Genomic DNA, 12507 nt, shown 5'->3' with positions numbered 1-12507 from the left:
CACGTGTGCTCTCTCTCTCTCTCTCTCTTAAAATAAACTTAATTTTTTTTAATTTAATAACCTTGGTCATTTAATCACCTTTTCCATTCCCCACTATTGTCAAAGATTGCCAAGCTCCTGAGGGAGAATCCCAAGGAAGCAAAGCAAGGAGAGTATCAGAGAAACAGGAAGGTGGCAGGACATTATTTCTCCTGTGTGACACACACATGCCAAGACCGCACGCCTTTTCTAACTGTATCTGTCTTAGAGTAGTCAAGATTGGAGTATTGCATGCTGCTTTTGAAGCTCGGCCTCTGCACCTGTTCCCCATCCTCAGTCTTGAGGAACAGCTCTGAGGTGCTCTTGTTCCCCAGCCTCGTCTGTGCCCCAGGGGTACACTTGGGCAGAGGATGTAGAAAGTTCCCCATTTACTTCAGACAGATGAATAGTACACCTGCAAGTAAGAGAAACGTGGTTAAGAACCAGTTAGTATTTTCTATTTTCTTGGACGTTTATTCACACTTTTTTAACAGCTTTACTGAGCTATAACTGCCGTGCAGTTAGTCTCACCCATTTAAAGTGTGCACTATGCATGCACACCCATGAAACCATCACCACCATCAAGGTAAGGTCTCACCCCCTTTAATATCCCTCCCTCCCTCCACCCCTACTGTCAACATACCCCATCCCTTGGCAACCATTGTTCTGCCTTCTGCCATTATAAATTAGTTTCCATTTTCCAGAACTGTATATAAATGGAGCAATACAGCATGTACTTTCTTCGTGCCTGGCTTCTTTGACTCAGACTGATTATTCTGATATCCATTGGTGTTGCTGCGTCTACCAGTAATTCATTCCTTGTTATCGCTGTTTATATCCATTGTAATGGCTATACTACAATGTGTTTATCCATTCACCTAATAATGGATATTTGGGTTGTGTCCAGTTTGGGGCCCTTACAAATAAAACTGCTGTGAACACTTGTGTATAAGTCTTTGTGTGGACACATACATTCTTTTTCTTGGGGAAATAGCTAGGCAGGGAATAACTGGATCGTATAGTAAATGTCTGCTTAACTATGTAAGAAACTGCCAAACTGGGGGCACCTGGGTGGCTCAGTCTGTTGAGCGGCTGACTCTCGATTTCGGCTGAGGTCACGATCTCACAGTTCTTGGGATCGAGGCCCACATCGGGCTCTGCGCTGATGGCACGGAGCCTGCTTGAAATTCTGTCTCCCCCTCTCGTTCTGTCCCTACCTTGCTCGTGCATGCTCTGTCTCTCTTTCTCAAAATAAATAAACATTAAAAAAAGAAACTGCCAAGCTGTTTTTCAAGGTGGTTGTTGCATTTTGCATTCTCACCAGCAGTGTAGGAGACTCTCTACACTTGTAGAGTTCCACTACACTTGGTATGATCAGCCTTTTTAATTTTAGTCATTTTAATAGTGTCTTGTGGCTTTATTTTGCATTTTCCTCACAACTAATGATGTTGATCATTCTTCCACGTAATTATTTGCCATCCATAAATCTCTGGTGAAGGGTCTCTTCAAACTTTTTACCTATTTGTCATTGGGTTGTTTGCTTTCTTGCTACTGAACTTCAGTTCTTTGTATACACTAGATGTGCCAGTACTTTCCCCAAACCTGTGATTTATCTCAGAGTTCATAATCTTGATGGTCTAATTTAATATTTTTGGGGTGTTGATTGGGTCAGTTGGTTAAGCGCCCGACTTCCATTCAAGTCATGATCTAACGCCAGTTGGGCTCTGTGCTGACAGCTCAGATCCTGGAGCCTGCTTCGGATTCTGTGTCTCCCTCTTTCTCTCTGCCCCTCCCTTGCTTGTGCTCTGTCTCTCTCTTGTCTGTCAAAAATAAATAAACATTAAAAAATTTACATTTTTATAGATTGTGCCTTGTATGTCATATCAGATCCCTACCTACCCCAAGCTCATAAAGATTTTCTCCTAGGTTTTCTTTTAAAGGTTTTATCATTTTTATTAAATTTTGTCCAGAGAGTCCCAAATACTATAAGTTCATATTCATCTTTTACTTGGGTACAAGTTTCCTCCTCATCATTGCCAACTCTCTGTAGATTTCAATGTCTCCGCTCTAGCAGGAGTGATTTGTGGATCCTTCTGGAAATAATGCACTTGACAACACGCATAAAAACATGTTTGGCAGGCCCTAAGACTCTTACTCTCTGTCTCTCTCTGCTGTTAATATTTCTCATTCTGGTGATAAGTAACATCTATTCTACACCACTGCTCTCTAAAATTTTACTTGACATTTAATAACTGTCAAAATTCAAGGATCTCTGTAACGTTTGATGTTAGTAATAATCACAGTATCTCAATCCCAAATCATTTTTAACTTAGATCTCATCTTCACAGGAAAATTTAAAAGTTAACATTATAATTCGTATATATTTTTTAGTTGCAGGAAAGTAGGATAGTGTGAACAATAAGAGACTTTCAAGCTTAAAAATACATTACATTAGGATAAAATTCTGCGGGGGAAGTGGAATGATACACACCTTCAAAGGGTAAAAGGAACAATGTAAATTTTCCTATTGTTAAAGTAGAGCCCTGCCTGGATTTTTTTTAAATGCTGTGCCTTTTAGATTCTATTAGTTGCATTCAAAAGAACAGTTTTATTTTAAAATGTCAGTATTTACAATATGCCGGTAATTACGTTCTTTGGATCTTTAAGCTTGGATGAAAAGTTCTAGATGTCAACATAAAAATTACGAGCATGTAACTCAATTCTTCAAAATTCTTTCAGAAACTACGTGGTTAAAAATACAAAGTCATAATTATTAGCCACTGCTCTACCTGCCAGCGGCCCACATGGAAGAATTAGCAAGTGCATGCATGGTGCTGAGTGCTGTGCACACCCCTCAGAGCAAGGAGATGAGATGGTCAGGGAACTGTATTTACCTCAGCACAGAAGACTGTTGCTGTATATGGCCCAGGAAGGCGGCCGTGCACGTGTCAAACTCCTCTTTTCTCTGAAAGGGAATTTAAGGGTAAAGATCGGAAGCCAAGTCGATCTTGTACCTTGTGGATGGAGGCTCTCCTCCGTGGGACATTTGGGTGGAGGGAGGGGGTAGAAGAGCACCTGGGCCAGGAGAGTGAGTTCCGAGGCACACCACGGATGTCCACCAGCTAGTGTGCTCCTGTGGTTACAAGAGTCACTTACTTTAGCCATCTTAGCAAGGTGGCATGACTGGACCTGTGGGCGGGAGCCTAGAGAGGGGGCAGCCAACCCACTCTTCCTCCAGCCAGCCCAGTCTCTCCATGGAATCCCCGTGTGTCTAGTCCATTCTCGTATTGCTACTGGCCAATCTAATCTTCATTCTTCAGCTCAAATCCCACAGAGAGCCAGTCTGATTGGCTTAGGTGATTTCCCTCTGGGCTTTTGGGCAGAGCCCTTCATGCCAGGTCACCTGGTGGCAGATAGAGCCAATACTGGCCATCCTTCCGCAAAGACCAGCTTACTGTTGCTTGCCTGGCGGGAGGAAGACGGGTGTGTGGGTGGGGGTTGTGTGAGAGATTTGGGAATAGTAGACTTGATGGTGCCGTGACTGGTGCATCCATTGGAGTGTCATTCTCTGCGGTCGAGATGGAAGTCCAGTCTCCCCCAAGCTCTTGTACCAAGCCCTTCCCACAAATCAAGTTGAAGTTATGGCCTTTCTATCACTATTTAGGGACCATGGTCCTATCCAGACATAAAAATGAAGATCCACAAAGCACAGAAATTTTAAATCCACGAAGATGCCCTAAGCAGCAGGAGGGAAACCACTTCTTGCTTGAATGAAAGTACTAGAGATAAAGGGTCGGGAGGGAACCGCGGAGGAATCCAGAAACATCAGGCCTTTTCCCAACTCTTGAAATAAGGAAAAAGGTGGAAGAAGGGAGAGTCATAGTATCCCAGGCAGCTTTGATGCTATTTTAGAGAACCGGGACCCAGGAAGCCTAGAACATCAGACAGACAAGGTTTGATGGCTCAGGAAGAATAGGTGTGATGGGGCCCTCCGGGGAGATTTGACCAGGTGCCCAGGGGACCAGGACCCTGTAGGCAAGAAGGGGGCTCCTTGGAGATGAGGGAACACTGAAATCATCTTGACTGACTGTCTTTCCCCCAGAACCAACCCTCCCACTGAAACTGGAGAATTACCTCTAAAAGAAAGAGACAGATAAAACTAGAAAGTGTGATACAATGTTACGGTAAGTTGGACAAGGTATCCAATTTTTAAATGTGTATACTCTGAGTAATTCTATTTTTAGGAATTCACTCTGCCTTTATGCTTGTACACATACAATGGTTATCTTTGCAGCATTCTTTATGACAGAAGACTGAAAACACCCTAAAAGTCCATCATTAGGGTTTGGTTAAATAAATGGTGTGCAATTATTAGGAAAAAAGACCGCCCTGGAGCACACCCCAGGAAGACTGGTAAATAGACACACTGGTGCTGAGCGGTGTGCAGGCAGGCTTGTGTGTTGCCTAGAACGCAGACCCCAGCAAATGCTACAATCCACACCGGGTTAAAGTTGAGGCCAAAGTCAGTCATCACCATGTCAGAACAAATTTATGGGATGCAAGAATTAATCTGAAATTTCATCGCAAAAAACAAAATTTTTCTTATCATTTTTGCGGTTAAAATTGCTAATGGCCAGGGGCACCTGTGTAGCTCAGCCAGTTAAGTGTCCTACTTAGGCTCAGGCCACTATCTCATGGTTCTTGAGTTTGAGCCCCACATTGGGCTCTGTGCTGACAGCTCAGAGCCTGGAGCCTGATTTGGATTCTGTGTCTCCCTTCTCTCTGCCGCTCCCCTGCTCCTGCTCTGTCTCTCTCTGTCTCTCAAATATAAGTTAAAGTTAAAAAAAAACTTTTTTTTAAATTGCTAATGGCCACATTTTAAGTTTCCTGCAGAAGCAGTGAGTGCTCAACATGGTCATGCTCACATCACTGAGAACAGTGGAAAAGCCAGATATTTTTTGAAATATTACATTTTTCCAGACTTTTTTCTCTTCTCTATTCCCTTTACATTCTTTGTTCTGTCTCTGATTTATCATAGATATTGCACATGATTTGGTAATTTTCTTCTGCTTATGAGATGTTGAAGTAGAAAAGCTTCCATTCTTTTTTTAAAATCTATTTTCATAAAATGAAAATTTCCAAGTCGAATTTATTCTTGAAAGACTCATAACCTAAATGGAATGAAATACCCCAAATTAAACATACTGCTTACAGTTTATTTTGTTTAATGTAATGAATGCTAGAGAGATGTCAACCCAGTTGACAAATATTAGAATTATTATTTAATCAAATCTGTTATTCTGCCCTGTAATATTTTAAATTGCTTAACACTTTAGGTTCACAAAGCCTATAATGTTCTTCCTAAAGTTATCTAGCTACAATTCTCTCACAATATTCTTTTTAACTCTCAGTCTTCTTCCTATTTATTTGCTATTTTAAACTACTTAAGTGGGTGGCTCAGACAGTTAAGTGTCTGACCCTTGATTTCAGCTCAGGTCATGATCTCATGGTTTGTGAGTTCAAGCCCCACATCAGGCTCTGCACTGACAGTTTGGAGCCTTCTTGGGATTTTCTCTCTTCTCTCTCTCTCCCTCCTCCTCTCTCTCTCTCTCTCTCTTTTTCTAAATAAACAAATAAACTTTAACAAAAAATACAAAGTGCTTAAGTGTGTTTGAACATAAAATTAGCAGTTTCACAATCATTAATTACTGTGACATTTTACTTTCACAATATTAAACATACATATATAGTTCCACTGACATAATTGTAACACGTGAAACAGATTTTCACTTCATGATTTACCTAGACACTTACAGTATCATTTATTAACAGTAAATCTGAGAGGCATGCCCTTTGCCTACCATGAGAGTCTGTACTGATTTAATACAGTGGTAACATGTGTAACCAACGGTGACTATAGACCAGACACAAACTCAAGGGTGCTATAAATGGCGGCGAAGTACACATTCAGCTATTTAGACTTCCAAAGGCTGAGGCTGAAGACCAATTTTTGGCTGAATATCAAGTAAAGCCAGACTTCGGTGCATTTTATGTGCACACGCATAAATGTACATATTTGCCTGTGTATGGTTGCCTGCCTCTGTCCATCTCAGAGAAGAGGAACTTGGGGTTCAGGAATCAAGAAATGGAGATCCACTTTTCACTGGGTATCTTTTTGTACTGTTTTTTGTTTTCTTTTGTTTTGATCCCATGCATGTATTCCCTTTAAATACCCACTATATTCATTAAAGAAATTAATAAAAATACATACTGAAGGAAAGTTGTGAGTTAACCTTCCAGCGAAGAAACCCTGTTGGTCAAGGCTGCAGATGGCCAAGCAGGAATTGGGTGCTATATGGTTATATCTGGGTGCACTGCATGACCCAAGCTAGTTGGGGCCCCCTCCCCTGGGAAATCAGGGAGATCTACTTGGGGTAGAGGAAGTAGCACCTTGTGTTTGTGAGTACTCAGTGCTGAGAAGAGTGATTAGGAATGTCCTAAGTGGGGGCGGGTAGGTGCTGTGTCCCATCAGCCCCTGGACACTGGGCTAGGGAAAACTATCTCTTTTAGAGTGTTTGGAAGGACCTTGTGGATAGGAATGAATTTTCCAATGACTTCAGAGTTCTGCCCTAAGACCCTGAGGCCTGAAGTCCCCCCTGCAGTCATGAGCACTGTCAGCACAGCCACTGAATTAGAGCCCCAGCTTCTTAAGCACCAGCTTGCTGGCAGCTTAGGGTGAGGAGAGACGCTTTGCCTGACTCCATGTTGGGCTGGCCTGCAAGGGTTCTCCAGTGAATCACATGGGGTGGCCTAGTAGTGTAACTGGAGACACAGGATGACCTGAGCAGAGGGCCAGGCTGGGACCCAAGTAGCTGGGCCCTGGGAGGAGGCCCAGGGCCACAGAGACCACTATTTGAAAGACCCTCTTCAGGGACTGTATCAGGCCTTAGGAACTCAAGGGGCTCCAGACCAAGGCAAGTAACCATTGCTTGGTATTAATAGCTGGGTGTCTCTTATCTAACAGAAGCTCTCTTTCAGAGCATTGTCATTGCAGGAAACAACATTCATCTAGTTGGCTCTCCGAGAAAGACATTTTCCCTGGTTCCTGTGTGAGGACAGTGAGTCCAGGGAGCCTGATTTCCCCAGCAGATGACCCAGCCCTGAGTAGCACAGCAGACTCTGAGACAAGTTATAAGGTGGCAGAAAAAGGTCCAGGGCCGGGGCAACACCAGAGCACTTTGCCAGGAAAGAAAAGACAAAAAGATACCATGTACAAGATTTTTTTAAAAAAACTCTGGGAATCCTAGACTTTGGCAGGGAATCTGGGCCCAACCCTGCCATTACATAGGCCAGAACACTGTAACCCAAAACAGGGATGAGCTTGGCTGAGACCACACAGCTGGTGAGTGGTGAGGCAAGTGGCTCAGAGCCCTTGGCAGTCTGTCCAGCATCGTTCTCCCACACAACCAATACTCCGAATGGGTACTATGGGAACAGGTGCCTGTCCGAAGCCAGCTGCCAAAGCAAGTTTCGGTCAATGAGCTCTGTCCCCAGATGACACGTACAGAGTAAGACTACATTTTCATTTGGAATATAGAGGCTTGAACTGTGCTGTATGACTCTGGAATCAGGAGGTGGAAGCCAGCGCCCAGAGAAGACCTGACACTTGCCCAGGTACACAGCCTCCTGTCAACAGCACGTCCCTGACTGCGAGGGGGAGATTGTCTCCTTGCATCATCAGTGGGCTCCTAACCTTGGGTGCTCGAGGGTTATGAGTGGACTGCTCAGAGACACAGCTGTGACCCAGAGGGCTCTGTACTCTGGGCATGACCGTCCCCTACTGTGGCCGGTCTCTGCCATCCAAGAGAGGAGCCCTGGCATTTGTTTTTCATCTAAACCTCACTTGCATTATCAGGTACAAGGGGCCTGGCTGTATTTCTTTCTCCGGGAGAAATGTACCTCTCACCCCACACTCAGTTGTTTTTTCTCACTCTTGGGCATTCTTCCTTCTCTAGGGACCATAGAATATGAGCTCCCATAAGCCAAATCCCAAATCCCAGTCAGGACCCTGTCTTTATTTGTTTAGGGTAACTGCCACCGTGCAAGGTGTGCTGGAGTAAAGTGTGCCCCCCAAACTCTACATCCTTGAGATTTATGGTGGTTGACAGTGAGAAGACTCATTACTTCAGGGTCATTGATGCAAAATCAGTGCAATTTACATTAAAAACAATCTGCAGTTCTGACTGTGTAAAAAATTCAAACGTCTGTGTTTCACAACAGGCATACGATCCATTAGAGAAATATTTCATTCTTTTTGACAAAAGGATTAATATATTTATACCCAAGAGCTCCTTTGTATATTTTATACAGAAAGCAGTAGGGAAAAGATCATCACCTAAGAGAAAAGGTACAGAACACCTCCCTTAAAAAGTAGAAATGCAAGTGACCAATATGTGTATGGGGGAAACGGTCACTCACTACCTATGTTTACACGGAAACTTATACAATTGTACTTTAAAAAACAATTGACAAGCACATGGACTTTCCCTAGGGTGAAATTCTGGGTCAATCACTGACTAGCTATGTATGAGCAAGTTACTTAGATTTAGTAAATTTCCATTTCCTCATCTGTGAATTGGCATGTTAATGGTAGTAGCTTTGTCTTAGGATTGCTGTGAGAACTGAACAAAGTATCAATGCACAGGCTTGGTCCAGTGTTTGGAGGGGATAGCACTTATCAGTGCTGCCGATAGGGTCACTAATAAAATGAGAATACACTGCTGGTGGGAGAGTTCTCTCATCAGCAAGAGACCCACCGAGAGAAGAGCCTTCACTCCTGGGAATTTATCCTAAGGCTATATAGTCAAAGATATGGACAAAAGGTCCATAAAAGTATTTTTTGGGTAAAAAAGTTTTTTGAAACAAAGGAGAGTTGTTTAAATAAATTATGATAAAATTTATGCAATAATGATACATTTATATAATAGAGTAGAATAAATGTATGTGATAGAATATATAACATAAATATAATTTAGATAACAGAATGTTTTAGGCCAGTATTTTTCAAGCACTGTGCAAACTTTTTCAAGGTAAATCTTCGTCAGTGGTGTAAACAAATGAAATATATAAAAATTGAACTTTCTCTTTTTCAAGGGGTAAAAGTGTGGATACACTGCTACCTGTGGAGCTCTGCAAACAAGGCCCTCTCTCCACTCCCTGACCCATTCCTAGAGCAGCCACCGAAAGAGGTCTTGAGGCTCACAGAATTTTTAACAATGTGGGGAAAGAGTGATTTAATGTTACATGTTAAAATCAGAATAAAAACTAGGGTGCCTGGGTGGTTCAGTTGGTTAAGCATCTGACTTCAGCGCAGGTCATGATTTCATGGCTAGTGAATTCGAGCCCCACGTCGGGCTCTGTGCTGGCAGCTCAGAGCCTGGAGCCTGCTTCAGATTCCGTGTCTCCCTTTCTCTCTGCCCCTCCCTTGCTTGCGCTTTGTCTCTCAAAAATAAATAAACATTAAAAATAATAATGATAATAATAATCAGAATAAGAACCATGTACGTAGTATATCTTTATTTTATAAAATACTCTCAAACTCACACACAGCTATAAAAAAATGCCTGAAAGAGAACATAATAAAATAACAATGGTTAATTCTTGGTTGGATTTTAGGGCATTTGTATTTTCTTTTTATGTTTTTTGGGTTTCCCCCCAAATTTCTTTAATGAACATATACCATAGTTATAGTCAGGGAAAAAAATTATTTAAAATGTTTTATTCCTTTCTTTCCTAATATTTACCCAACATTCAGCTGGTACCAAAAGTTAAGGCTTGTCCCTCTGGTGATGTCTCCCCATGATAACAACAACAAAAAGTATAATATATCTGTATTACAAGTTATGCTTAAGTCCATATAAGTGTTTTATTTATTTATTTATTTTAAGTTTTTTATTTTGAGAGACAGAGAAAGTGCAAGTCAGGGAGGGTCAGAGAGAGAAGGGGAGAGAGAATACCAAGCAGGCTCCACGCTGTCAGCACAGAGCCTGACACAGAACTCAGACCCATGAACGGTAAGATCATGACCTGAGCCAAAGTCAGATGCTTAACTGATTGAGCCACCCAGGTGTCCCCATATACAATGTTTTAATTAGGATGATTATATAAATATCATGGTTGCACCAAGTGATAAACAATGATTACATTTCCTTTTCTGTATGCTCTTTTGTGGTTTTTTTTTTTTTTTGGTGTTAATAATTATCTCCCATTTGGAAGGAGGGGGCTGTGACAAGGATGGGATAGAAGAGAGGGACCTGGAGTGTTTGTGGAATTCTGTCTCTTGACCTGGATGGTCATTACAAAGGTATTTACCCAATATGCAGTAAGCTATACTTTTGTGCTGCGTGGTTTTTCTTTAAAAAAATTTTTTTTAACGTTTTATTTATTTTTGAGACAGGGAGAGACAGAGCATGAACAGGGGAGGGTCAGAGAGAGGGAGACACAGAATCTGAAACAGGCTCCAGGCTCCGAGCTGTCAGCACAGAGCCCGACGTGGGGCTCGAACTCACGGACCGCGAGATCATGACCTGAGCCGAAGTCGGCCGCTTAACTGACTGAGCCACCCAGGCGCCCCTGTGTGGTTTTTCTGTACCTACATTTTAATAAAGTTTTTAAAAATAAATCATGCAAAAAAAATGCCTTTTCCCCCTTAGTATCCTTTGAAGCCAATTTTAAGTCTCTCCATACCCCCCCAACAGTTTTATAAAATAAATCTTCATATAATTTTTCATACAAACCTTCCAGATAATCTGAATGCCTGTGTTCCCTGGCTCTCTGGGTGCAGGCTGTCCTCCTATATACTAATCTGGATTGTGGTTCTCTGTGCCTGCCGCATGGCTGTCAGCCTGATATCTCTCCTCACCCCCTTCCTGTGTTAGATTTCCTTTTCCTTGGATCCACATTTTCTTTGTTTACTCTTGTTTTACTGAAACAAGAGCACATGTGAAATATATCAAATCTCTGAAAGTCTGAAAATGTCTTTATTCTACTCTCATATGACTCATAGTTTGTCTGGGTATAAAATTCACAACCAAATATTATTTTTATTTCGGAATTTTGAGGATAATTTCCACCGTATTCTAAATTTAAATCTTGTTAGTAAGAGGTTTATACATTCATATTCCTAATGTTTTTTTGTCTGTGGGAATCTTCTCTTCAAGGCTGATGTTTTGAAATGTCATGTTTAGGTGCCTCGTGGTGCTAGGTACTGGGTGGACCTTTGATCTGAAGACCTCATCCTTTGGTTCTGGCAAATTTTCCTATATTCTTTCTTTGATAATTTCCTACATTTTTTAAAGAAAAATTTAGAAAATTTCCTAAATTTTTCTGATTTTTTAAAAAAGATTTTATTTTTTAAGTAACCTCGACAACAAATGTGGGGCTCAAACTTATACCCCCAAGATCAAGAGTCCCACACAAAACCGACTGAGCCAGCTAGGCACCATGGTCCTCTAATTTTCTTCTTTTTCTCTCTTATTTTCCATTTATCTTTTTGTTCAATGTTTTGGGAAACTTCCTTTATCTTTAAACCCTTTATTAATTTTTTCTGCTGCCATATTTTAACTTCTAAGTTATCTTGTTCTTATTTCATGAATGCAGTATCTTCACTTATTCTGAAGAATTATGGAGTCTTTAAAATGTTCTGTGCATATAATATCTGTTTTCATTGACTTCCTCTATTTGCTTACTTGTTTTGGTCTTTCTTTCATGGCGGCACTTTTTTCTCTGATGTCTATGATCTTTATTTGTATATTCCTACTTATGAGTGAGATGCTGAAAACTGACTACAAGTTCTGTGTACCAGCTGGCTTATTTTTTTTCAGAACCTATAGACTTAGTTTGTTTCTTCAAAGAATCATCTTTCAATCTCCTGCCTGGAGGAGGGAAGGCGGTAGAAGCTTGGCTGCCAGAGTCCTGGAGTTAGCTGGAAAAGGCAACTGCTGAACCCCACTGATAATCATAATCTTTTTTATTCCTCTGGTTGTCCAAACAGAACCTCATCACATACCCACCTCTGTGCCCGGTATCCTCATGTCTAGGGCCTCTCTGGTTCAGTGTCTCAAGGGAACCAAACTTTTTCTTCCTTTCTTTTTTTTTTTTTTTTTTTTTTTTAAAGAGAGAGCATGTGAACAGGGGAGAGGGACAGAGGGAGAGAGAGATAGAATCCCAAGCAGGCTTCACATTGTTAGTGTGGAGCCCAAGACCCTGGGCTTGATCCTGAGACACTGGGATCTTGACCTGAGCCAAAATCAAGAGTGAGATGCCCAACTGACTGAGCCACCCTGGTGCCCCACAAGGGTACATACTTCTTGCCCTCGGTGGAGACAAAGAAGTGGTGACCTAGCTGTAAGACTAGAGAGTAAAGACAACTTGAAGGCCTAACTGAAGCTTACATAAAGATTTTCAACCAAACTCGCATTTTTAGGCTCC

Source organism: Lynx rufus, unplaced genomic scaffold (genome assembly GCF_022079265.1).
Source record: "Lynx rufus isolate CCGP_SWC_20201006 ecotype Redwood Valley unplaced genomic scaffold, mLynRuf1.p SCAF_5, whole genome shotgun sequence".
NCBI classification, from domain to species: Eukaryota; Metazoa; Chordata; class Mammalia; order Carnivora; family Felidae; genus Lynx; species Lynx rufus.
This window is presented reverse-complemented; position numbering follows the sequence as displayed.